Raw genomic sequence first — 25720 nt, 5'->3', positions numbered from 1 at the left:
AACACTCCAACTTGAATGCACAAACGCCCAAGGCTTGGTCTTCCTTCTCCACCTCCTTGCTAAGTCACGGCAAAGGGTCTATGGTGGTGTATGGAGGTTGGGATGGAGGTGTGGAAGTAGGGGAATGATGGATGGGTGGTTGTAAGGTCACGGCAAAGGATGGTTGTGTTTATGAATGAATGATTGTTGTGTGAAGGGTGGTGGTGATCAAATGGCACGGCAAGGGGGTCTATTTATAGTGCAAAATCCCTCTAAATCAGCAAGGAAAAAAGACTAAGTATTTGAAGATGACAAGGAAATCAAAACCCATCAGGAATAGGCCATCTAGAAGGTAGGAAACCCCAAAGGAAAAGGAATAGAGGCGCCAGATTTTTAGGGTTCTAGAAACAAAGTGTTTTTGTGGCAGAAATTGGCACTTCTTAGAAGGATTTGGGGCGCCACCTTTGTAGGAGATAAGATAAGGTTCCTAGAATTATGTTTTAAGGGCCAAATTTGTAGGGAAAAAGAGATAAGGGTGCGGCACCTTTGTAGGGATAATGTTAGGGCTTCTGGAAAGCCTAAAAACTAAGGGGATTTGGATAAAACCCACGGCAAAGATAGGATAGGGCATCTAAGGCTTCTAGAAACCCTCCAAGATAAGGTAAAGTGCATGGCATCCCTATAGGATTAGGATAAGGTGTCTTAAAGTGTTTAGGACTCCTCTTTCTGGCGAAAACCTTGTGCATTAGGATTAGGAAAGCTAATCCTTCTTCATCTTGGAATTCTTCTCCTTCTTGGAATTCTTCTCCTTCTTGGACTTGGAAAACTTCTTTGTTGCTGCAACTTGAGGCCATTGGGATTTAACTTTCCTACTTCAAGTAGGAAACCTTGCACAAGTAGGAATCATCATCTTCAAGTCTTCAATTTCGTCCATCCTCTTGGCTCCAAGCATATGATATCCATTCCAAGCTCTAATTTGCTCCAAAATGCATCCTTTTGCATATTTTGCCCTTAAATCCTGAAAATACATAAAACTAGCTTAAAAGACTACTTTACTAAGGAAAAACACTATAAATGCACAAGAACAAGCTAAACTAAGGTGCATAAATATGCCCCTATCAACTACAATTGTCACAAATAGGGTTTAATTTGTGTGTCAACATAATTTTCAGTTGCTTTCTCGATAAACCATGAACCTCAACACCCCAGATTAACCGTGACATCACTAATTAACCCTCAGATTCTCTTTTAGTTATTGGATTGGATGACATCATTCAACAACCCAAAGAATTCTTCAAAAGTTCCCTACATGACATCATAATAGAGATACAATCAAAGATCATTACGTTCTATGAAAATCATAAGTATTGACAAAGCATTCGTAACTATGACATCATGATACTCATGCTAGGAATTTAACTTAACATAATTGTGAAAACAATCTTAACTACTTGTGAATATAAGTTTGTAACGATTATGTGAAACTCCCTTATAATCTAGCACCAAATTCAAGCATGCAAATTAAGTAGGCCTCCCTAATCAACAGACAAGAATAAGTTCTCAATCAAACGGTTAAGTAAATTGCATTCACAATTTATTAAATCATAACTGGAATTAATCAATTCATATCACAAACATAATCATGGTTTCAAAGCCTCCCCTAGCTAAAATGGGTATAGCCACTCATGTTCACAACAAAAGATAGATTACACCTAAAAATGTTCCAACAATCCAACTTGAATGCAAAAACGTCCAAGGCTTCTTCTTCTCTTCTTCTTCCTTGCTATGCTGCGGCACAAAGGTTTAGGGAGGATTTTGAATGTGTTTCTGGGTTAGGAGTTGTTTTGGGTTGGTAAGTGATGCGAACTAAATAAGCACACAAATTAAAACCCTCTTGTGACAATTGTAGTATATGTATAAGTAGGGATCGTTCTAAACCGGGGATTAGGAGGGATTACTAAATCACTTGGAAACTGACTCAAAAACTTAAAACAAAGGTTAAAACACTAAACTAGACTCAAAGAATGCAAAACTAAACACTTAAAACACTAAAACAAATCAAAAGACTCAAAACAGCACCAAAACACTCAAAACTGCCTTAAAAACACTTTCTGGGCAGTTTTGAGCACTTTGACTACTTTGGACGAATTTGGGAAATAAATTGATTCAAAACACTTAGAAACACAAACTAAGACACTTTCTAACTAAATTGGACACTAAAGTAAAGGGGGAATTGGTTTTTGACGAAATTAACTAAAATGTACAAATTCTAATTTAAAACAGATAGTAAAGATGAATGTGATGAAAATATGGATGGAATGCTAGCTAGAAGGTTCTTCTCCACACATGTCACACTTGCATACAAGATGATTTTCAGTTGGTCTTTCGATGAATTATGAAACTCAACACCCTGGGTTAATTAGGTCCGCTTAAATTAACCGTCAAGTTCTCCTTAAGTTAATGAATTGGATGGATTAGCGCATACACAATTCAAAACATTCTCCAAAAGTCCTTTACGTGAAAAGCGCAATAGAGATACAATCAAAGATCATTAAGCATCATGAAAACTATAAGTGTTGACGAGGCATTCGTTACTATGATGAGCATGAAACTAGTGCCAAGAATTCATTTAACGCGATTGTTTATAAGCAACCTCCACTACTTGTGAATATAAGTTCATAACTATTAGGTGAAATTCACTTATATTCTAGCGTCATATTCATGCATGAAAATTAAGCATGCACTCTCAATAAACATACACAAATAAGTTATCAATCAAGCAGTTAAACAAATTGAATCCACAATACATGAAATTCCAACCAAAGGTAATCAATTCATATTGCAAACATAAACATGGTTTCGAATCACCCCCTAGCTAATTAGGGATTTAGCCTCTCATGTTCACAGAAAGAGAAATAAAATTGAATTTAAACATAAAGAACAAAGGATTGATTACACCTAGAACGCCCAATGAATCCACTTGAATTTCTGCGCGTTTTAAAGTCCTCTTTCTTTGTTCTCCTTGCTGCGGCAGAGAGGGTTTTTGGATGATTTGGGATGATTTCTGGGTTGTAGATGGGTTTATGGGGATATAGTGGTGCGGCAAGGGGTTGTGGAAGGTGTATGAAGGTTGGATGGTGGCTAGAATGGTGGGGGAAGGCTGCGGCAAGGATGGGAATTGGCTGCAATGGATGGGGGAAGGCACGACAATATGGAGAAGATCAATGGGTGGCTGCGGCTTGGTTGTAATTTAGGGTGAATGATGAATGGGAGCTGCGGATTAGAGAGGAGAATTAGTGTGATGGAGGCTACGGCTTAAGTGGGAGAATTAGGTTTTGGTGGCTGAATGATATATAACAATAATAGAATAGGCTCTAGGGTTAATAAGATAGGTGCGGCTGAGATGGTTTGATAAAATGAATGGAAGGCTACGGATTCAAGGGGGGATATGGAAAGGTGCGGCTAAGGTTAGGTTAGGAGAGGGAAATAGGGTTTAATTACATAACACTAGACAAAAATGCCCCCCCTTGCACCGCAAGGAAAGGGAAGAAGGGTTAAGGCACGGCAAGGTTGTGTAATTGGGCTAGGGCCTTTGTTTTGTGTCCAAAAGTGCATACGAGGCCTAAAAAGTGGCTAGAAAATATGGACGTTTAGATTAGGAAAGGTTACCAAAACGGGAAACCTAGGGTTAACTTTCCTACTTCAAGTAGGAAACCTTGTTTGAGTAGGAATCCTCGTTTTGGTAGGATTTCATCGTTGGAGTAGGAATTCATCGTTTCTTCAAGTCTTTAACTCATTCATTCCTCTTTCACTCCAAAAGACTCCAATTTGCATCTTCTTGCACACTTTGGCCTTATAATCTGAAAATACACAAAAGTGGCCTTAAACACTAAAGTAACTAAGTAAACACAACATAAATGCACGAGAATAAGCTAATTAAGTCGCATGAATATGCTCCTATCAGTAAGGGAGTGCGGCAAAGTATAGGAATGGTGTATGGATGTGTGGTTAAAGGTATGGAAGTATGGGAATGGTGCAAGAGTGAATGAAGGATGTGGCAAAGGGTGGTATGTGTGTGAATGATGGTTGATTGTGATTATGAATGAATTGGGTTCTCTATGGGTGCGGCAAAGGGGTATTTATTTGAGGGAAAGGATCTTAACTTTTATTAAATGGTTTAGGAAAGAATTAGACCCCAAATCCACAAGGAAAATGAGACTTAAAGTCAGAAACCAAAGGGAAAAGGGAAGGAACTTGCGGCAAAGTAGAACAGGAAAGGGAATGTGTTTTAAGGCTGAAATTAGGCAAGGATTTAGGATAGAATAGGAATGTAAGGTGCGACATTGAATAGGGTTAAAAAGGACTGTGATCTTGGGACACAAAATAGGGAATAAGCACTCCCCTTGCACGGCAAGGAAAGGAAAGGGTAAGGTTGTGCCACGGCAAGGGTTAGAATGGTGCAAGGAAGGTTTAGTTTGTGTCCTAAAATGCATAAGAGACCTTCAATGTTGTTGAAACTTAGGGCTTTTGGGATTAGGAAAGGTCAAACCAAAATAGGAAACCTTGGCTTAACTTTCCCACTTTAGGTAGGAATCCTTCTTTGATTAGAAATCCTAACATCTTTAGGTCTTCAATTTCGTCCATTCCTTTTGCTCCAAGCATTTGCTATCCATTCCAAGTCCAAGTTTGCTCCAAAAGGCTTCAAAATGCACCTTCTTGCTACTTTAGCCATATAGACCTACAAACACACGAAAATAGCTTAAAATACTAAAATAACTATGAACTAACAACATAAATGTAAGAAAACAAGCTAACTAAGTCGCCTAAATATGCTCCTATCATTCTAGACCGAGGATTAGGAGGGCTGCTAATCTACTCAAATTAGACTCAATTACACTTCACTAGACTTAAAAATAGAAAACTAGACTCTAATGACTTAAAACAAGCTAAACTGACCTAAACAACACAGATTAAGTTAAATTGACTCAAAACATGAACTAGAGAGTGATTTGGACAAAAATCTAACTTAACTTGACTCAAAACACTAAAAAGAAACTAGTTTGTACATATTCTAACTAAAAGATATGAAATATAAAGGGGGAAGTGGTTTTTGACGAATTTAAAGTAAAAACAAACAGAGTTAAGGACTCTAAACAACTTTGGACAAAATTGGGTGTTTTAATGGGTGAATGGCTAGCTAGAACGTTCATCTCCACACATGAGATATATGCATACATACCGATTTCCAGTTATTATTCCAATAAACCTTGAATGACAATGCCCCAAGTTAACCGTGAACTGCACAAATTAACCATCAGATTTCCTTAAATTCATTGAATTGGACTCAGCATCGCAATCAAATTATTCTTATCAAGTTCCCTATATGAACTGCATGATAGAGATACATATCAAAGATCATTAAGTTCTATGAAAATCATAAGCATTGACAAAACATTCGTAACTATGAACTGCATGATACTTTTGCCATGGATTTACTTAACGCGATTGTGACTAGCAACCTCCACTACTTATAAATATAAGTTCATAATGATTAGGTGAAATTCCCTTATATTTTAGCATCAAATTCATGCATGCAAACTAAGTAGGCCTCCTTAATCAACATACAAGAATAAGTTATCAATCAAATAGATAAGTAAATCGCATTCATGTTTTACGAAACAATAATTGGATGAAATCAATTCATATCACATATACGTTCATGGCTTTGAATCCACCTCTAGCTAAAACGAAATTAGTTCCTCATGTCCATCATAATTGAAAACCAAATTAAAATAAACATTGAACTAAAACTAAGGATAGAAAGAACCCAGAAATGCTCCAACACTCCAAAGTAGGCAACGACACTCCCTTGAATGGTGGCAGGCACGACACTCTTCCTCTCTTTCCTTCCTTGCATGGCACAAATGATGTGAAAATTAACTTGCCACACAAATTAAACCCTATTTGTGACAATTGTAGTATATATGCAAGTAGGGATCGTTCTAGACTGTGGATTAACTAGGGATGCTAATCAACACAAATAAGACTCAAAAACACTAAACTAGACTCTATAGACTCAAAACTAACTTAAAACACTCAAAACAACAACAAACAATCAAAAAGACTCAATTTAGACCTAACAAGTGATTTTGATGAAAATAAAACTTAACTTGACTCAAAAGACTAAAAGAAAATAGATTTTGACTCAAATAACAAGACTAAATGAAAGGGGCATTGTTTTTGACGAATTTAAAACTTAAAACAGAAACTTTGTATAAAACACTTTGTAAAAACGAATTTGGGTGAATTAAATGGGTGAACGGCTAGTTAGAGGGTCCTTCTCCACACATGACATATGCATATAAACCAATTTCTAGTTATTATTCCTTTAGACTATGAATGACAACGCTCCAAGTTAGTTGCATCGCACAACTAACCATCAGATTTTCCTTATTCCATTGAATTGAATGAATACGCATTACAACCAAATTATCTTTCTCAAGTTCTTTATATGAAACGCATAATAAAGATACATATCAAAAGTCATTAAGTTTTGAGAAAATCATAAGCATTGACAAGGCATTCATCCCTATGAAATGCATGAGACTCATACCAAGGATTTACTTAACACGATTGTGACTAGCAACCTGCACTACTTGTGAATATAAGTGAATAACTATTATGTGAAACTCCCTCATACTCTAGCATCAAATTCATGCATGCAAATTAAGTATCGACCCTCAACCAACATACATAAACAAGTTTTGATAACTTAGATAAGCAAATCACATTCAAGACTTAAGAAACAATAACTGGATATAATTAATTCATATAAAACATATAATCATGGCTTCGAATTCACCTCCAACTAAAAAGAAATTAGTTCCACATGTTCATCATAATTGAAAACCAAATTAATATAAACATTGAACTAAAACTAAGGATAGAATACACCTAGAAACACTCCACACTCCAATGGCAAATTTCGAACCCTCCTTGGATGGCAGATTGCACAAGTCCTCTTCTCCTTCCTTCCTTGCTTGCGGCACTAGGGTGATGTGGTGTGAATGATAGGAGCATATTTAGGTGACTTAGTTAGCTTGTTTTCGTGCATTTATGTTGCTAGTTCGTAGTTATTTTAGTAGTTTAAGCCATTTTCGTGTGTTTTTAGGTTCCCATGGCTAAGGAAGGAAAAAGGTGCATGTTGGAGCAAAATTGGACTTGGAATGGATGGCTTATGCTTGGAGCAAAAGGAATGGACGAAATTGAAGACCTAAAGGAGTTAGGATTCCTAATCACAAGAGGATTCCTAATCAAATAAGGAATCCTAGTCAAAGAAGGTTTCCTACTTGAAGTAGGAAAGTTAAGCCAAGGTTTCCTATTTTGGTTTAACCTTTCCTAATCCTTAAAGACTCCATGTTTCAGCAACATTAAGGACTTCTATCTATTCTAGGACATAAACCAAATACTTCCTTGCAACCTAAGTTCCTTGCCGTGCATCCCTTAGTGGTTCCCTTCCTTGCTGATGTGAAAATTAACTTAACACACAAATTAACCCTCTTTTGACAATTGTAGCATATAAATAAGTAGGGATCGTTCGTTCTTACACCGGCGATTAGGAGGGATTGCTAAACACTCTAAACTGACTCAAATAAATAAAACTGACCTTTAAAACACCTAACTTACTTAAAAAGACTCAAACAAGTTCACAAGACTCAAAATAGGCTAAAAGCACTCAAAACTGCCTAAAAACACAAACTAGGCAGTTTTGAGCCTAAACACAAACTTGGATGAAAATTGGTTCTAACTTGACTCCAAACTCTTAAAAACACAATCTAAAACATATTTGAACCAATTAGACACTCTAAGACAATTGGGGATTTGGTTTTGGACGAAAATCAAACAAACAAAACAATAATGTAAACGAGGCAGATTTGGACGAATTTGATGGAATTAAGTGGATGGTGAGATAGCTAGGAGGTTTTTCTCCACACATGGCATACTTGCATACAACACAATCTCCAGTTGCTTATTCAATGAATTATGAACCTCAACACCCCAAGTTAACTAGGTACGCTTAAATTAACTCTCAGATTTCCCTTAGGTTATTGAATTGAATGGAATTACCGCATTGCAATCAAATTATTCCTTAAAAGTTCTCTATATGAAAGCGCATAATAGAAAAACAATCAAAGATCATTAGGTTCTATGGAAATCATAGGTGTTGACGAGGCATTTGTAACTATGAAAGCGCATGATACTTATGCCAAGAATTTACTTAACATAATTGTGACCGACAATCTTAACTACTCATGGATATAAGTTCCCAACGATTAGGTAAAGTTTCCTTATACCCTAGCATCATATTTATGCATGCAAATTCAGTGTGCACTCTCAATTCATATACATAAACAAGTTTTAATTAAAACAGATAAGTAAATTGAATTCACCATTCATGAAATCACAACTGAAAGTAATCAAATCATCATGCAAATATAACCATGGTTTTGAAATTCCCCCTAGCCAAAAAGGGGATTAGTTCCTCATGCTTGCAACACAAAGATTATTGACTTTAAACATTGAAATCATAAGAAAGATTACACCTAAACGTTTCAGCAATTCCAAGATGGATTTGATGCACAGCTTGGGCTTCTCTTCCTCCTCCTTGCTGCAGCACAAGGTGTGTGTGGTGGATTTTGGGGGTTTTGGATGGTGTGCTCTTGTTTAGAGGGATGGAGGATGGCTGATTATGGTGGTAGGGGTGCGGCAGATGTGTATGGATGTGTAGGGAGGTGTATGGAGGTTGAAGAATGGAGAATGGAGGTTGCGGCACAAGGGTTCTGAGTAGTGATAGGAGCATATTCATGCGACTTAAATGGCTTGTTCTCGTACATTTACGTTATGTTTCTTTAGTTATTTTAGTTCTTTATGCTTCTTTTGTGTGTTTTCAGGTTCTAAGGGCTTAGGGAGCAAGAAAGTGCATTTTGAGGCCATTTGGAGCATTTTTGGGCATGGATTGGATAGCTTATCCATGGAGCCAAAGTTTGGACGAATTTGAAGGCCTTATTTTCACTTTGGACATAAAACAAAGGGCCTAGCCCATTCTCTCTTATTCTATCCCTTATAGCCATGCAAAGAACCATCCATTCCATCAAAAACAATCCATCAATTCACATGCAAAACCACCATTAACATACATGCACCCAAACAAAGCCAACCTAGCTAACCCTACATGCATTATTTATTAGCATCTTTACAAGACATTATCATTGCATAACATTCCACTTCCACCTCTTTCCAACCTAATTCACATGCATATCAACCCTACATACATTAATTAGTCATTCTTTTCATATTACACTCAAATGCATTCACATGCATTTCAAGAAGCAAAACAACATTGTGCCGTGAGCTTCCCTTGCATTTTCAGCTTTCCTCCTTGCATTCACATGCATAACCAACCTAGTGTCACTCCCATTCATTCCCTTTAATTATTTAGCCATTATCATACATTTATTCTCCCATAAACAACCCAACAATGCCGTGAGTTCCCACTCCCATTTCCAACTTTCCATAACTTTTCCTAGTTGTTTTATTACATACATTCCCCCTTCATTATTCCAAACACATGCACCCATAATCATTCATCCCCTCCTAGCTGCAATATTCCCTCTTTTGTTCCCCCATTTCACCTATAAATAAGCATCCAACACTCCTCAAAATTCATTCACTCTTCCATACACATTTTCAGTTACAAACACTTCCATTTTCTGTGCAGTTTTTCTCCTTCATTGCAGCCACTATCCAACCACTTCCCATCCCTCCAAAACACTTCACATAATCCCCAAAGCTCACCTTAGACCTTGTGCTACAACAACGAGGAAGAAAAGAGTGCTTAAACGTTCATACAATTCAAGTTTGAGTTGTTGGAATGTTTAGGTGTTTCTTTGATTTCAAAGTTTAAATTTAATTCTCTTTGTTTTGTACGTATGAGAAGGGAAGAGAAGAGTGCCTAAACGTTCATACAATTCACGTTTGAGTTGTTGGAATGTTTAGGTGTTTCTTTGATTTCAAAGTTATGAGGAACTAAACCCCCTTTAGCTAGGGGGTGATTCGAAACTATGTTTATATTTGCATTTTGAATTGATTACGTTTGGTTGGAATTTCATAAGTTGTGGATTCAATTCGTTTAACTGTTTGATTGATAACTTATTTATGTATGTTCATTGAGATTGCAAGCTTAATTTTCATGCATAAATATGACGCTAGAATATAAGTGAATTTCACCTAATCGTTATGAACTTATATTCACAAGTAGTAGAGGTTGCTTATAAACAATCGCGTTAAACGAATTCTTGGCATAAGTTTCATGCGTATTCCATAGTAACGAATGCCTCGTCGATGTTTATGATTTCCGTTGAACTTAATGATCTTGGTTAAATGTCTCTATCATGCGTATTCCATAGTTAGGGACTTTGATTAAGAATAATTTGGTTGTAATGCGTATTCCATTCAATCCAACGAATTTAGGGAAATCTGAAAGTTAATCTAAGCGGATCTAATTAACTTGGAGCATTAAGTTTCACAACTTATCGAAAGACCAACTGAGAATCAATTTTGTTTGCAAGTGTAACATGTGTGGAGAAGAACCCCTTGGCTATTCCATCATCCATATTTTTATCACATTCATATTTACATTTTGCCTTTAATTATATTCTGTCTTTTTAATTTAATATCGTCCAACCACAATTCCCCCCCTATTTTGTTAAGTCTTAATCATTCGTATTTGTTTTATTTTTGTATCTTTAAGCTTTTGGAGTCATAAACAATTGCAAATTCGTCTAAATCAAGTTCTAGCTTCTATTTGAGTCAATTTGATTGTTTTAGACAATTTGAGTTTTTCAAAGCCATTCTGAGTCATAGTAGTCTTGTTAAGAGTATTTTAATTTATTTTTTATGTTTTTAAGTCAATTTAGAAGGTTTTAGCAAGCCCTCCTAATCCCCGGTCTAGAACGATCCCTCACTTATCCATTCTACTACAATTGTCAAACGAGGGTTTAATTTGAGTGTCAAGTAATTCTTGCATCAAATTTTGGCGCCGTTGCCGGGGATTAGCAACTTTGCTAATCCTTTGTCTTTATTTTTATATTTTGTTTTTCGTGCATTCTTATTTCAAATTCTTAGTTTGTTTGTTTCCTTGTTTTTTTTTAGGTACTGTGTATGACTCGTAGCTCTCGGCCTATTATAGAGAACATCTCCGACTTTGACGGTGATTTTGAACGCACTTTGAGGAGAACGAGGAGTCAACAAGAGCCACCACAACCTCCACCACAACCTGGGCTTGAAGAAGACGAAGTAGGTGTAGAAGAAAAGCCCACGGATCAGATTTTTGAAGAAGAACAAGCCATGGCAGCAGATAATAGAACCATCAAGGAGCTTTCGGCCTCGGGTCTGGATAATGCATTGCCTCTTTGTATCCAATACCCCACGGCTGCCCAAGGCAAGACCGATGAATTTGAACTCAAATCCAGTTTGTTACACCATATTCCGAAGTTCCATGGCTTGTCTATGGAAGACCCCAACAAACACTTGAAGGAGTTCGAGGTGGTTTGTTCGAGCATGACCCCCGTCAATGTGGATGGGAGTATATTGAAGATGAAGGCCTTTCCATTTTCACTTATGGACAAGGCCAAAGATTGGCTCTACGAACTAGCCCCGGGAACTGTGACTTCGTGGGAGAGTATGAAGCGTGCTTTCTTGGAGAAATTCTTCCCTACTTCGAGAGTGATTCTCCTACGGAAGAAAATTAGTGGTATTCAACAGAATCATGGTGAGACATTCCCGGCTTATTATGAGCGCTTCAAGGGCCTTGTAGCTTCATGTCCTCAACATCAAATGAAGGAGGAACTTCTCCTTCAATATTTCTATGAGGGCCTCCTTCCTATCGAACGTCAAATGCTTGATGCATCAGCGGGAGGAGCATTGGTGGACAAAACACCAAGGGATGCCAAGGTTCTCATAGCCAACCGAGCGCTCAACGCTCAACAATATGAAGGAGTGGGCCAAAGGGAAGCCCCACGGCAACAAAGTGTAAATGAGGTGAGTGCTATTTCTGAAATTCAATCACAACTTGCTAATCTTACTTCTCTTGTTTCTCAGGTTGTGATTGGTCCAAAAGCACAAGAACACCAAGTCTGTGGCGTGTGCTCAATTCAAGGGCATCCATCCGACAAGTGCCCTCAACTAATCGAGAATGGTGGGTGGGAATCTGCCAATGCAATTGGTTTCCAAGGACAAAATCAAAACAACCCATACTCGAACACTTACAATGCCGGATGGAGGGACCATCCAAACTTCAAATGGAGGGAGCCACAACAAGCTGCCCAACAAGGAGGATTTAGGCCAAACCCCCCTGGTTTTTATTCCAAGCCGTATGCACCCCAACAATCCCAACAACCTTCGGCATCATCTCATTCAGGTACGTCTTTGGAAAGTAATCAAGCTATGCAATTACTAACCTCTATTTCGCAGGGGTTGCAAAATCAAAACAACCGGATAGAAAATAACGAGAAGGAGATGATGGATATGAAGAAACAAATAGGGCAGATTTCTGAGTTCCTTGGACAGATTAGAGAGCAAGGAAAGCTTCCTAGCTCAACCACAGTCAATCCAAAGGGAGGATTCGAATCCGCCAAGGCCATCACCCTAAGGGGTGGAAAAGAAGTTGGGACCGAGCCAAACAATCCCACATCTGCCCAGAAAGTAGATGAAGAGAAGACACAACCTGAGGCAGATCACCCTAACTCGGCCAAATCAGGTAATTTAAGTTCAAATTCATGTACTTCACGTCCTAATCTGCCCAATGTACCTTTTCCTCGTAGGTTCATGCAAGAAAAAAAGGAAGAAAGCGAGAAGGACATTCTTGAAACGTTCCGGAAGGTGCAAGTGAACATACCACTTCTCGATGCAATCAAACAGGTTCCAAAGTATGCTAAATTCCTCAAGGACCTATGCAATACAAAGAGAAGAAGGGCAAACAAAGAGGTAATGAAGGTAAGCGAGAATGTGTCCGCTGTTTTGCAACGTAAACTGCCTACCAAGTGCAAAGACCCCGGTAGTTTCACGATTCCTTGTGTGATTGGACATAATCGTTTTGAACATGCCATGCTTGATTTAGGTGCATCCATAAATGTCATGCCTTATTCGATTTATGCATCTATGAATTTGGGTGAATTAAAACAAGATGGTGTAATTATACAATTGGCCGATCGTTCTAACGCGTATCCAAAAGGAGTTTTGGAAGATGTGCTTGTGCAGGTGAACCATTTAATTTTTCCGGCTGATTTCTACGTCCTAGACATGGAGGATTCAGCCCATTCTACATCTTTGCCGATTCTCCTTGGTAGGCCATTCATGAAGACGGCCCGAACGAAGATTGATGTATACAAAGGCACCTTGACAATGGAATTCGATGGGGAAGTGATTGATTTTAATATTTCTGAAACTATGAGATATCCCGTTGATGACCATTCTTGTTTTTCCATTGATGTTATCGATTCTTTGGCGCAGGTATACCTTGAAGAATTGAATGAGGACGCCCTGGAAACAACCATCACTAAGGCCATAGAGCGCAAAAATGAAGGATTTGGGCCAATGCAAGGCCACGGCAAGGAGGAGGAATTCTTTGCAATGGGTTCTAGTGAAGAAATAATTGAGGTTGTGGCAGCCCTTGAGTCATTACCACAACAATATGGTAAGGTTCCACTCTCACTTTCAAATTCAGTTTCCACTAAGATGCTACCTTCTGTTGTTCAGGCACCATCGCTTGAACTTAAGCCGTTGCCGGACCATTTGAAGTATGTGTTTTTGGGAAAAGGCGAAACATTGCCCGTCATCATTTCATCAAGTCTCACGGCAATGGAGGAGGAGAAGCTTGAGAGGGTGCTGCGAGAGCACAAAACGGCCATAGGGTGGACTTTGGCCGACATTAAAGGAATAAGCCCTACCACATGCATGCACCGTATACTTCTTGAGGAGGGGACTAAGCCATCCCGAGAGGCTCAACGCCGTCTCAACCCTCCGATGATGGAAGTGGTGAAGAAGGAAATAATCAAGCTTTTGGATTGCGGAGTGATCTACCCTATCTCCGATAGCCGTTGGGTCTCTCCAGTTCAAGTCGTTCCCAAGAAGTCCGGAGTAACTGTTATCAAGAATGATGAGAATGAGCTCGTGCCTACACGCATTCAGACTGGATGGCGAGTATGTATCGATTACCGGAAGCTAAATGCCATGACTAGGAAAGATCACTTTCCTTTGCCATTCATCGACCAGATGCTCGAAAGGTTAGCCGGTCAAGCCTTTTACTGTTTTCTTGATGGATACTCTGGATATAACCAAATTGTGATAGCCCCGGATGATCAAGAGAAGACCACATTCACATGTCCCTTTGGAACATTTGCTTATCGTCGCATGCCATTTGGCTTATGCAACGCACCGGCCACTTTCCAAAGGTGTATGGTAAGTATATTTTCCGATTTTGTTGAAAAGATCATTGAGGTTTTCATGGATGATTTCAGTGTATTTGGGAGTTCATTTGATAATTGCTTGGATAATCTGACCTTAATTTTGAAACGATGTGTTGAAACTAACCTTGTCTTGAATTGGGAGAAATGTCACTTTATGGTGAAACAAGGTATAGTTTTAGGACATATTGTTTCAGAAAAAGGAATTGAAGTAGATAAATCAAAAATAGACCTTGTACGTCACTTACCCTCTCCTACTTCGGTTAGAGAGGTACGTTCGTTTCTTGGCCATGCAGGGTTCTATAGGCGTTTTATCAAGGACTTCTCCAAGATGTCCAACCCTCTTTGCCGATTGCTTCAAAAAGATGTGCCATTCAAGTTTGATGGAGAGTGTAATTCGGCATTTAACCAACTCAAGGAGAAGCTAGTCTCGGCCCCCATTATTGTACCTCCAGATTGGAGCCTTCCGTTCGAGCTCATGTGCGATGCATCCGACTATGCATTAGGAGCTGTTCTAGGACAAAGAAGAGACAAGCGGCCGCATGTCATATACTATGCCTCTCGGACTCTCAATGATGCCCAATTGAACTACTCCACGACGGAAAAAGAACTTCTAGCTGTGGTTTTTGCTTTAGATAAATTCCGTTCATATTTAATTGGTACTAAAGTAATCGTTTATTCTGATCATGCAGCTTTGAGGTACTTGCTCACGAAAAAGGAAGCAAAGCCGAGGCTTATCCGTTGGATTCTTCTTCTTCAAGAATTTGATATTGAAATCCGGGATAAGAAAGGAAGCGAGAATGTAGTGGCTGACCATTTAAGCCGAATGATCCACGAGGAGCATGAACATGCCGTACCTATCCCTGAAACTTTTCCCGATGAGCAGCTGCTTTCCATTGAGGTAAGTGAACCATGGTATGCAGATTTAGTGAATTACTTGGTGGCTAAACAAATTCCAAATGAACTAAACAAGCACCAACGTGATAAGCTTAAAAATGATGCACGTTTCTATGTTTGGGATGACCCTTATTTGTGGAAGTATTGCTCAGATCAAATTGTACGTAGATGTGTGCATGATTCTGAATTTCACTCAATTCTAAGCTTTTGTCACACATATGCATGTGGTGGTCATTTTGGCACACAACGCACTGCCCTCAAGGTTTTAGAGTGTGGTTTTTATTGGCCGACTATATTTAGGGATGCTAGAACCTTTTGTATGTCTTGTGATCGTTGCCAACGAATGGGTAACATAGGTACCAAGGACCAAATGCCGCAAACCCCTGTCTTTAATGTTGAAATTTTTGATGTTTGGGGCATTGATTTCATGGGCCCTTTCCCTCCATCTTATGGTTTCACTTATATCTTGCTAGCCGTTGATTATGTTTCTAAATGGGTGGAAGCAAAAGCCACCCGTACTAACGATTCTAAGGTGGTTGCAGATTTCGTGAAAACTAACATTTTTGCTAGGTTTGGAATGCCGAGAGTAATCATAAGTGATGGAGGGTCTCACTTTTGCAATCGGACCATTGAGGCGTTGCTAAGAAAGTACCATGTCAACCATAAGGTCTCCACACCTTACCATCCTCAAACAAATGGCCAAGCCGAGGTGTCTAACCGAGAAATCAAACAAATTTTGGAGAAGACCGTTGGACCAACAAGGAGGGATTGGAGCTTACGTTTAGATGATGCACTGTGGGCATATCGTACGGCATACAAAACACCCATTGGGATGTCACCTTTTCGGCTCGTCTATGGTAAGCCATGTCATTTGCCCGTAGAGTTAGAGCACAAGGCACATTGGGCCGTGAAGATTTTCAACATGGACATAGATGCAGCGGGAGTTCATAGGAAGCTCCAATTGAATGAACTTGAGGAGATTCGGAATGAAGCCTATGAGAATGCCCGGATGTACAAAACCAAGACCAAAGCATTCCATGATAAAATGATTCGAACCAAGACCTTCACAGTTGGGCAGAAAGTGTTACTTTTCAACTCTCGCCTACGGTTGTTTCCTGGTAAGTTGCGTTCTAAATGGATTGGCCCGTTTGTTGTTACTAATGTTTTCCCTCATGGTGCAGTGCAAATCAAAAGTTCAAGGACGCAGCAAGAATTCAAAGTGAATGGGCATCGATTGAAGCCCTATTACGAGATGTTTGAGGAGCATGTCGTGGAGGAGGTACCCCTCCATGCCGTGGAACCTAGTCAAGCTTAAACGGAGGTACCGTCCGGCTGCAAGACGTAAAAGAAAGCGCTACTTGGGAGGCAACCCATGCATCCGAATAGAGAAGAACTTGGAAAACCCCTTTAAGAGACTTATTTTTATTCCTTTCTTTTTCTTTACTGCCTTACTTTGCTTTCTTTCTCGTATTTGTTTATTTGCTTGCTCTGTTGTGACTTTCTGCTTAAAACATTGAGGACAAGGTTTGATTTAAGTGTGGGGGGGTAAACAATTTGTATTTGCATGAATTTCGTGGGATTTATTCACCTATCACTTAGAATGTTGTTTCTTGCTGTTTTAAGCGTTTTTAGAGTGTTTTATAGTGTCTTGGTATAAAACTTCGAAAATTTGATAAAAAAAAAAAAAATAAAAAAAAAAAATAAAAAAAATAAAAATAAAAAAAAAAAAAGATCTTTTGAAAAACCCAAAAATATGTGTTTTTAGAGTCATTTGAGTCATTTTGGTGTTTGTTTGTGTCTTAGCGCTACTTAGGTTGTTTAGTTGTTATTGTTTGTTTGTTTATTAATTATGTGAGTCTATGATTGTAACATTGAGAAAATGTTTGATTTATTGATAGGCACTGCTAAACAAAGAAAGATGGTGCTTCACAAAGGGTGTTTGCTTGAGGCCCCACTACGTGGCTTTACTCTTGAAGCGGAAGGCGTAGGAGCAGAAGGCATCGGAGCGGAAGGCGTAGGAACAGAAGGCGTTGGAACAGAAGGCATAGAAGCAGAAGGCATCGAAGATAGAGCATTCCAGGCCTCAATACTTGGCCAAGCGCTGGATGAGCCAGGAAAAAGTTGCCTCTGGAGGAAAGACGAGAACCTTTGACGGTCACTGTGAATCCGACCTTCAGACTCTTGCAGCTCATCAAGCTTCCTCTTCATGCCCGTCGAATAGTTGTTTGCAAGCACGTGCAAACTTCTATTCTCATACTTCAGCTGCTAGATCTCCTGCTTGAGACTTTCCACTTCTGCCATCAATGATTCCACCTGACGGGAGCGGGCAAGCAGGCGTTGGCCCATGTTGGACACAGAACTCGCACACTGAACACTAAGTGCGAGGGACTCTTGAACGGCCAGCTCATCGGACCGTCCTGACAGCAGCCTACTATCTTTCGGAGTGAGGAGGTTCCTAGCTACTATTGTAGCTGTTGTGGCGTCCTGCATCACGGAGTCTTCACCTGTGAGAGGACCGTTAGAAGAAAAGAAAGAAGGGCGCCATACGTTACCTTGACGCGGCGCGCCCGTATCACTGCTAAGGCTCAATTCCAAGCTAAGGTTCGATGAGTTTGCCATTTTTCAAAAGTGTTCAGAAAGAAGGGGTGGTTGGAGTTAATTCTCAAAGGGCCGGAGTCGATTTTTCAAGAATGGGATTTCTTCAGAGTGTATTTGTTGGGGTGATCGATAGCTCCATAAAAAGCCATGGCGACGCGTCCACCGATTCAGAGATCCGGATTTTCCTCCGCAAATTTCGACGACGCTTTCGCGGTTTTTCAGAAAACGCGTTCAGCTTTGTCAAAAGATATCTGACAAAGCTGATAACACGTGGAGGCCATCATCTCAATTACACGTCTTTAGCCGACAAGCGCAAAGTTCGGCGACACTTTCTCAGCTTTTCAGAAGACGCGTGCAGCTTTGTCAAAAGGAGCCGCATCTGCACTACCACGTGTCGTTCAGCACTCGAAGGGGCGCCTGCTCAGAAATCGAAGAGGCGTGTTCAGAGATCGAAGAGGCGCCATTATTTCAAAAAGCCGGATTTGCGGGATCAAAACGTTTGTCGACGAAGGTAAAAAGTACCACCACTTGATATTATCTCTATATATGTCGACCTTCGTCTTTTATGGCAGGGTAAACCTGAAGAAAAATGCCCAACTCTCTCTCACCTCTGAGGGCGCACTCCCAGCAAAGCCTTTTGAATTACTCAAAATTTTCTTCTTCCCCAAAGATGATACCAGATACCTGGAGTACATATGACCCAGGAGGAAATACATGCGCTGATTCCTTCACCGCTTCTTCAAAAGCAAAGGTATCTCATATCATCAAGGTCAAAAGCAAAAGTATCTCATATCATGCTCTCTCCCTGTCTTTTTCTTTGTCCTTGTTCTTACTCGCATGGCAAAGTGAAAGAAGCAATCAGCCGGCACTTGGAGTCAGTCTTCCGATCTGGAGCCAACTGCCTGGAACCTATTCCTGATTGCTTACCTAGCGTTGCTCTCGAGTAGTCATCTTCAACGGTTGATACACTTCCAGAGAAGGGACCACTCCTGCACAGATTGAACAAAGAAACAGACAAAAGGGATAAGCTCAGACCTTCGGGGAAGACCAAAAGAATCCTCCAGCCCAGTAGCACAAAGGAAAATCAATGATGGGCGGAAACCAGTTCGAGAGTAAGCCTGTGGATCATCAAGATCAAGCCTCATTGCAATCAACAAAGAGAAGATGGAATTTACACTCCATAACCAGATTTGCGTCCCTAAACTCTTCTCTTTGTTAATTACATTTTGCCATGTTTAGTATGTTTAAGTGCTTTTTGTGTATTTACTTATGCTTTGTGTGAATCTATGCTTAAAACATTGAGGACAATGTTTGATTTAAGTGTGGGGGGGTAACTAAGTATATTTGATGCAAATTCGTTGGATTTTATCACCTATCACTTCACATGTTGTTTCTCACTGTTTTAAAACTATTTTAGTGTGTGTTGTTTTATAACTCCGAAAAGCACATAAAAATTTGAAAAATTGTTTTGAAAAGCCTAAAAAGAGTGTTTTGAGTCGTTTTTGTGAGTTTGTGTCTTAGGATACCTTCCAACACAATGTTAAGGATTTGGTTTATAATTGCATGACGGTTAGAAAGAGTTATAAACATAGAGAAAAGTTTGATTTACTCTTGGTTTATGCTTAGTTATGGTTATAATATATGACTTCACATGCAATCATAAAAGAAAAATTCGTTTTTGTAACATGCTTGAAGGAAGGAACTCAAACAAACGCTACAACCCTGTGAGACTCGAGCCATTACCTTCTTTGGAGAGTTATTTTCTGTGATTCTTTGTTTTCTAAAGTTGTTGCATGATCTCATTATTCCTTGCTTGGTTACTACTTAGAATGCAATTGTATCATGATAGAACTAAATGCTAGAACTTATATCCGTTTCATTCAAAGCATGACATTGAATTGCTTAACATATATCAAGATGAAGTTGTGTAGTTGCCACCATAACCAAATAGCCTTACTTCCCATATTTCGTATTTATTGTAAGTTTTAACCCCGTTGAGCCTCGTTTAGCCTTTATTCTTTGTTAACCCACATCACCCCTTACCTAGCCTAGAGTAGGACTTTCCTATACCCTTGTTCTTAAAGGATAGTGAGCATGACTTAATTGAATTCCTTTTTATTAATATGTTGCAGAAAATAAGTGTGGGGGAAGGGATTTTTGTGTGTATGTATGTGCCTAAGTCTTAAAGGAGGCACGGGAAAAAGAAAAAAAAAAAAAAAAAAAAAAAAAAAAAAAAAAAAAAGAAAAGAAAAGAAAAGAAAAAGAGTGAAAATAAGTGAGAATGGACTCACAAGTGTGATTGTTGATGAAAGGGCCCAAAAAGTTTGAATATGGCCCTAAGTGTTGTGACTTCCCCTTGGGTGTTCAAAGTTAACTTCTGCGTTCTAAAGGGAATTCTAAGTGCCTAATTCAATACTTTGCTCACTATTGCTTTAAGAACGTTTGTGTACTCTACCTTTCTTTGTTAAACCATTACCCTTAGCCCCGTTACCTCCCTCAACTTCTATCTTGAGTGTTATGTGTTTCAATTTGCGGAGTTTGAAATTGATATGAGCTTATGGAATCACTGGTTCTCATTCTAAGTAGTAGCATTCCATTCATGAGATCATACCTAAACATGCTTATTAACTCCAAAAATTGCTCTCTTTATGATACATATATGTGAGTGTTCGTTTTCATGTTTACATCAATCTTCTCACATATGACTAGATTAGGGTGTGTAGTTAGAAATTCTGAGTGAAAATCGAGTACATATCTTGTAAGGAATTGAGCAAATTCTCTAAGGCATGTTACTACATTCAAAACATGGTTTTAAATGCTTAATTGTGAACTAGTATATGGTGACTATGATTAAGAATGTACTTAAGTGTGAAGATGACTAAAAATCTGTGAGAATGATGATTTTTAACATGTCATGTGCATTGGAAATCCCTAAGACGGTTGTTGGAAGGTTTAGGATGTGTTTTACGTGTTTAGTGTCGTTTTGTTTATTTGTTTTTATTCTGTTTTGCTCGAGGACTAGCAAAAGCTAAGTGTGGGGGTATTTGATAGGAGCATATTCATGCGACTTAAATGGCTTGTTCTCGTACATTTACGTTATGTTTCTTTAGTTATTTTAGTTCTTTATGCTTCTTTTGTGTGTTTTCAGGTTCTAAGGGCTTAGGGAGCAAGAAAGTGCATTTTGAGGCCATTTGGAGCATTTTTGGGCATGGATTGGATAGCTTATCCATGGAGCCAAAGTTTGGACGAATTTGAAGGCCTTATTTTCACTTTGGACATAAAACAAAGGGCCTAGCCCATTCTCTCTTATTCTATCCCTTATAGCCATGCAAAGAACCATCCATTCCATCAAAAACAATCCATCAATTCACATGCAAAACCACCATTAACATACATGCACCCAAACAAAGCCAACCTAGCTAACCCTACATGCATTATTTATTAGCATCTTTACAAGACATTATCATTGCATAACATTCCACTTCCACCTCTTTCCAACCTAATTCACATGCATATCAACCCTACATACATTAATTAGTCATTCTTTTCATATTACACTCAAATGCATTCACATGCATTTCAAGAAGCAAAACAACATTGTGCCGTGAGCTTCCCTTGCATTTTCAGCTTTCCTCCTTGCATTCACATGCATAACCAACCTAGTGTCACTCCCATTCATTCCCTTTAATTATTTAGCCATTATCATACATTTATTCTCCCATAAACAACCCAACAATGCCGTGAGTTCCCACTCCCATTTCCAACTTTCCATAACTTTTCCTAGTTGTTTTATTACATACATTCCCCCTTCATTATTCCAAACACATGCACCCATAATCATTCATCCCCTCCTAGCTGCAATATTCCCTCTTTTGTTCCCCCATTTCACCTATAAATAAGCATCCAACACTCCTCAAAATTCATTCACTCTTCCATACACATTTTCAGTTACAAACACTTCCATTTTCTGTGCAGTTTTTCTCCTTCATTGCAGCCACTATCCAACCACTTCCCATCCCTCCAAAACACTTCACATAATCCCCAAAGCTCACCTTAGACCTTGTGCTACAACAACGAGGAAGAAAAGAGTGCTTAAACGTTCATACAATTCAAGTTTGAGTTGTTGGAATGTTTAGGTGTTTCTTTGATTTCAAAGTTTAAATTTAATTCTCTTTGTTTTGTACGTATGAGAAGGGAAGAGAAGAGTGCCTAAACGTTCATACAATTCACGTTTGAGTTGTTGGAATGTTTAGGTGTTTCTTTGATTTCAAAGTTATGAGGAACTAAACCCCCTTTAGCTAGGGGGTGATTCGAAACTATGTTTATATTTGCAATATGAATTGATTACTTTTGGTTGGTATTTCATAAGTTGTGGATTCAATTCGTTTAACTGTTTGATTGATAAATTATTTATGTATGTTCATTAAGATTGCAAGCTTAATTTTCATGCATGAATATGACGCTAGAATATAAGTGAGTTTCACCTAATCGTTATGAACTTATATTCACAAGTAGTGGAGGTTGCTTATAAACAATCGCGTTAAACGAATTCTTGGCATAAGTTTCATGCGTATTCCATAGTAACGAGTGCCTCGTCAACACTTATAATTTTCATTGAACTTAATGATCTTTGTTGAATGTCTCTATCATGCGTATTCCATAGTTAGGGACTTTGATTAAGAATAATTTGGTTGTAATGCGTATTCCATTCAATCCAATGAATTTAGGGAAATTTGAAAGTTAATTTAAGCGGACCTAATTAACTTGGAGCATTGAGTTTCATAATTTATCGAAAGACCAACCGAAAATCAATCTTGTATTGCAAGTGTAACATGTGTGGAGAAGAACCCCTTAGCTATTCCATCATCCATATTTTTATCACATTCATATTTACATTTTGCCTTCAATTATATTCTGTCTTTTTAATTTAATATCGTCCAACCACAATTCCCCCCCCTATTTTGTTAAAGTCTTAATCATTCGTATTTGTTTTATTTGTGTATCTTTAAAGCTTTTGGAGTGATAAACAATTGCAAATTCGTCTAAATCAAGTTCTAGCTTCTATTTGAGTCAATTTGATTGTTTTAGACAATTTGAGTTTTTCAAAGCCATTCTGAGTCATAGTAGTCTTGTTAAGAGTATTTTAATTTAGTTTTTATGTTTTTAAGTCAATTTAGAAGGTTTTAGCAAGCCCTCCTAATCCCCGGTCTAGAACGATCCCTCACTTATCCATTCTACTACAATTGTCAAACGAGGGTTTAATTTGAGTGTCAAGTAATTCTTGCATCAAGTAGCATAAAGGGATCTATGAATTTTTGGCTGAATTTATGTTTATATAGTCCTAGGGTTAAGTAGATTAGGGTTAGACTTAACAGATTTTATGGATTAAGGCCCTAGAATTCGGCTATAGGTGATCAAATCCACCTAGGAGGGAGTTTGGCCCACTTAGTTTCATAATAGGCTTGTGTAACCCAAATCCAAAAGGGATTAGGCCTTAGAAATCAGAATCCAAAGGGAATTAGGCATAGGAAGGTGCGGCACAAGTGAGAGAAAGGGGGGAATGCCGTGCAAGGCAAGGCAAGGCCTTCTAGAAGGGTTTGATGTGCCACATTTGTAGGGTTTCTAGAAAGAATGGGTTTTGTGGCTGATTTGGGCTTTCTAGAAAAGGATGCTTCTAGAAATAGGTTCTAGAATTATCTATTGAGGTCCCCTTGCAACTAGGATTAAGACATGATAAGGTTTGGATAGGATAAGATGAGATAAGGTTTGGATAATGTTTTGGATAATGTTGGATAAGGTTTAGATAAGGTTTGGATGATGTTTTGGATAATGTTGGATAAGGTTTAGATAAGGTTTTGGATAGGGTTTCCTCTTTTGAGCTACTTCCTTATCCACTTTGTCCTTAGCTTAGTTCCTTCCTCTTCTTATCACATTTCTAGCCTCTTGAAGTCCATATTTGTCCATCCATGTTAGCCCATATGCAAGCTATCCACATAGTGTCCAAAATTGCTCCAAAATGCACCAAAATGCACTTTTTTGATACTTTAACCCATAGGACCTACAAACACACAAAAATGAGTTGTAATACAACATTAACTAGGAAATAATAGCACAACTGCACAAGAATAAGCTAGCTAAGTCGCCTAAATATGCTCCTATCACTTGCCGTGCAAGGGAGGGCCTTGTTTCCTATTCTAAAGCATTAAAACACATTCCCTTTTCATATCAAACTCAGCCATAACTCGCATAACTTTTTCTATTCCAAAATCCTTGCCTAATTTCATAAATAAATCACATTCCTGATGCAAAAATAGTTAAGCACACAAATTAACCCTTTTGTTGTCAAATTGTAGTAAGGATGCAAGTAGGGATCGTTCATGACCGGGGATTAGGAGGGCTTGCTAAAACCTCTAAACTGACTCAAAAACATAAAAACAAAGTTAAAAACGTTCACAAAGACTTAAAGGACTCAAAACAAGTTCAAAAGACTCAAAACTGCCTAAAAACACTAACTAGGCAGTTTCTGACCTTAAACACAATTTTGGACGAATTTAAGATTATGGTTTGATTCAAAACACTTTAAAACACAAACTAAACAGATTCTAAACACTATAGAACAAGAAAGTAAAGGGGGGTTTTGATTTGACGAAAATTGAAATAACAAAACATGTTATAAAACTAGGCAGATTGTAAAACGAATTTTGGAAACAAGATGATGGATGGATTAGTTAGAGGTCCATTCTCCACACATGACACACTTGTATATGAATCGACTTTCCAATTGCTTTTCACTAACTATGATGCTCAACACCCCAAGTTAACCGTGATGCACTAATTAACCCTCAGATTTCCTTATGTCATTGAATTGGATGATGCATGCGACAATTCAAATTATTCTCCAATGGTCCTCAACATGAATGCATAGAAGAGATACAGTGAGAGATCATTATGCTCTATGAAAATCATAAGTGTTGACGAGGCAATTGTAACTATGAATGCATGATACTCTTGCCAAGAATTCAATTAACGCGGTTGTGACTAGCAACCTTCACTACTCATGTTTATAAACTTGTGACGATTAGGTGAAACTCGTTTATAAACTAACATCGAGTTCATGCATGAAAACTAAGTATGCATCCTTAATCAACATACAAGAACAAGTTTTTAATAAACAGATAATTGAATTGCAATCACAACTTAACAAATCACAATTGGAAGAAATCAATTCATAACTCAAACATGTTCATGGCTTCAAACTTTCCCCTAACTAATTAGGGGTTTAGCCACTCATGATTACAGCAACCTCAGAGAGTAATAACAAAGTAAACATTGAAAACAAGAACGAAGTACACCTAAGAACACTTCAATCTGCGAGCATGAAACGTTCAAGGCCTCCTTCCTCTCCTAATTGCTGCGGCACAAGGGTTTTTGGTGAGTTTTGGGGGTTAAGGATGATATAGAATGATGGATTTAGGGTTGGGATGGATGGATGTAGGGGACGGCAAGGGAAGTTTTTGTGCAGAAAATATGGAGAATGGTGAAGTATGGATGTGTTAGAGGGATGGAATGAATTTCTGGCGTGAATGGTGAATGAATGAATCTTTTGTGGCTGCAACAAGGAGGTTTATTAATAGGATTTTAGGAATTAAAACCCTAGGTTATTTAGGTAATCAGAATTTAAGTCAAAAGCTTTTAGAAATAGGAAATCAAATCAGAAAAGTGAA

The sequence above is a fragment of the Pyrus communis genome, chromosome 7 (assembly GCF_963583255.1).
Source record: "Pyrus communis chromosome 7, drPyrComm1.1, whole genome shotgun sequence".
Classification (NCBI taxonomy): domain Eukaryota; kingdom Viridiplantae; phylum Streptophyta; class Magnoliopsida; order Rosales; family Rosaceae; genus Pyrus; species Pyrus communis.
Note: the sequence above shows the minus strand (reverse complement) of the source record.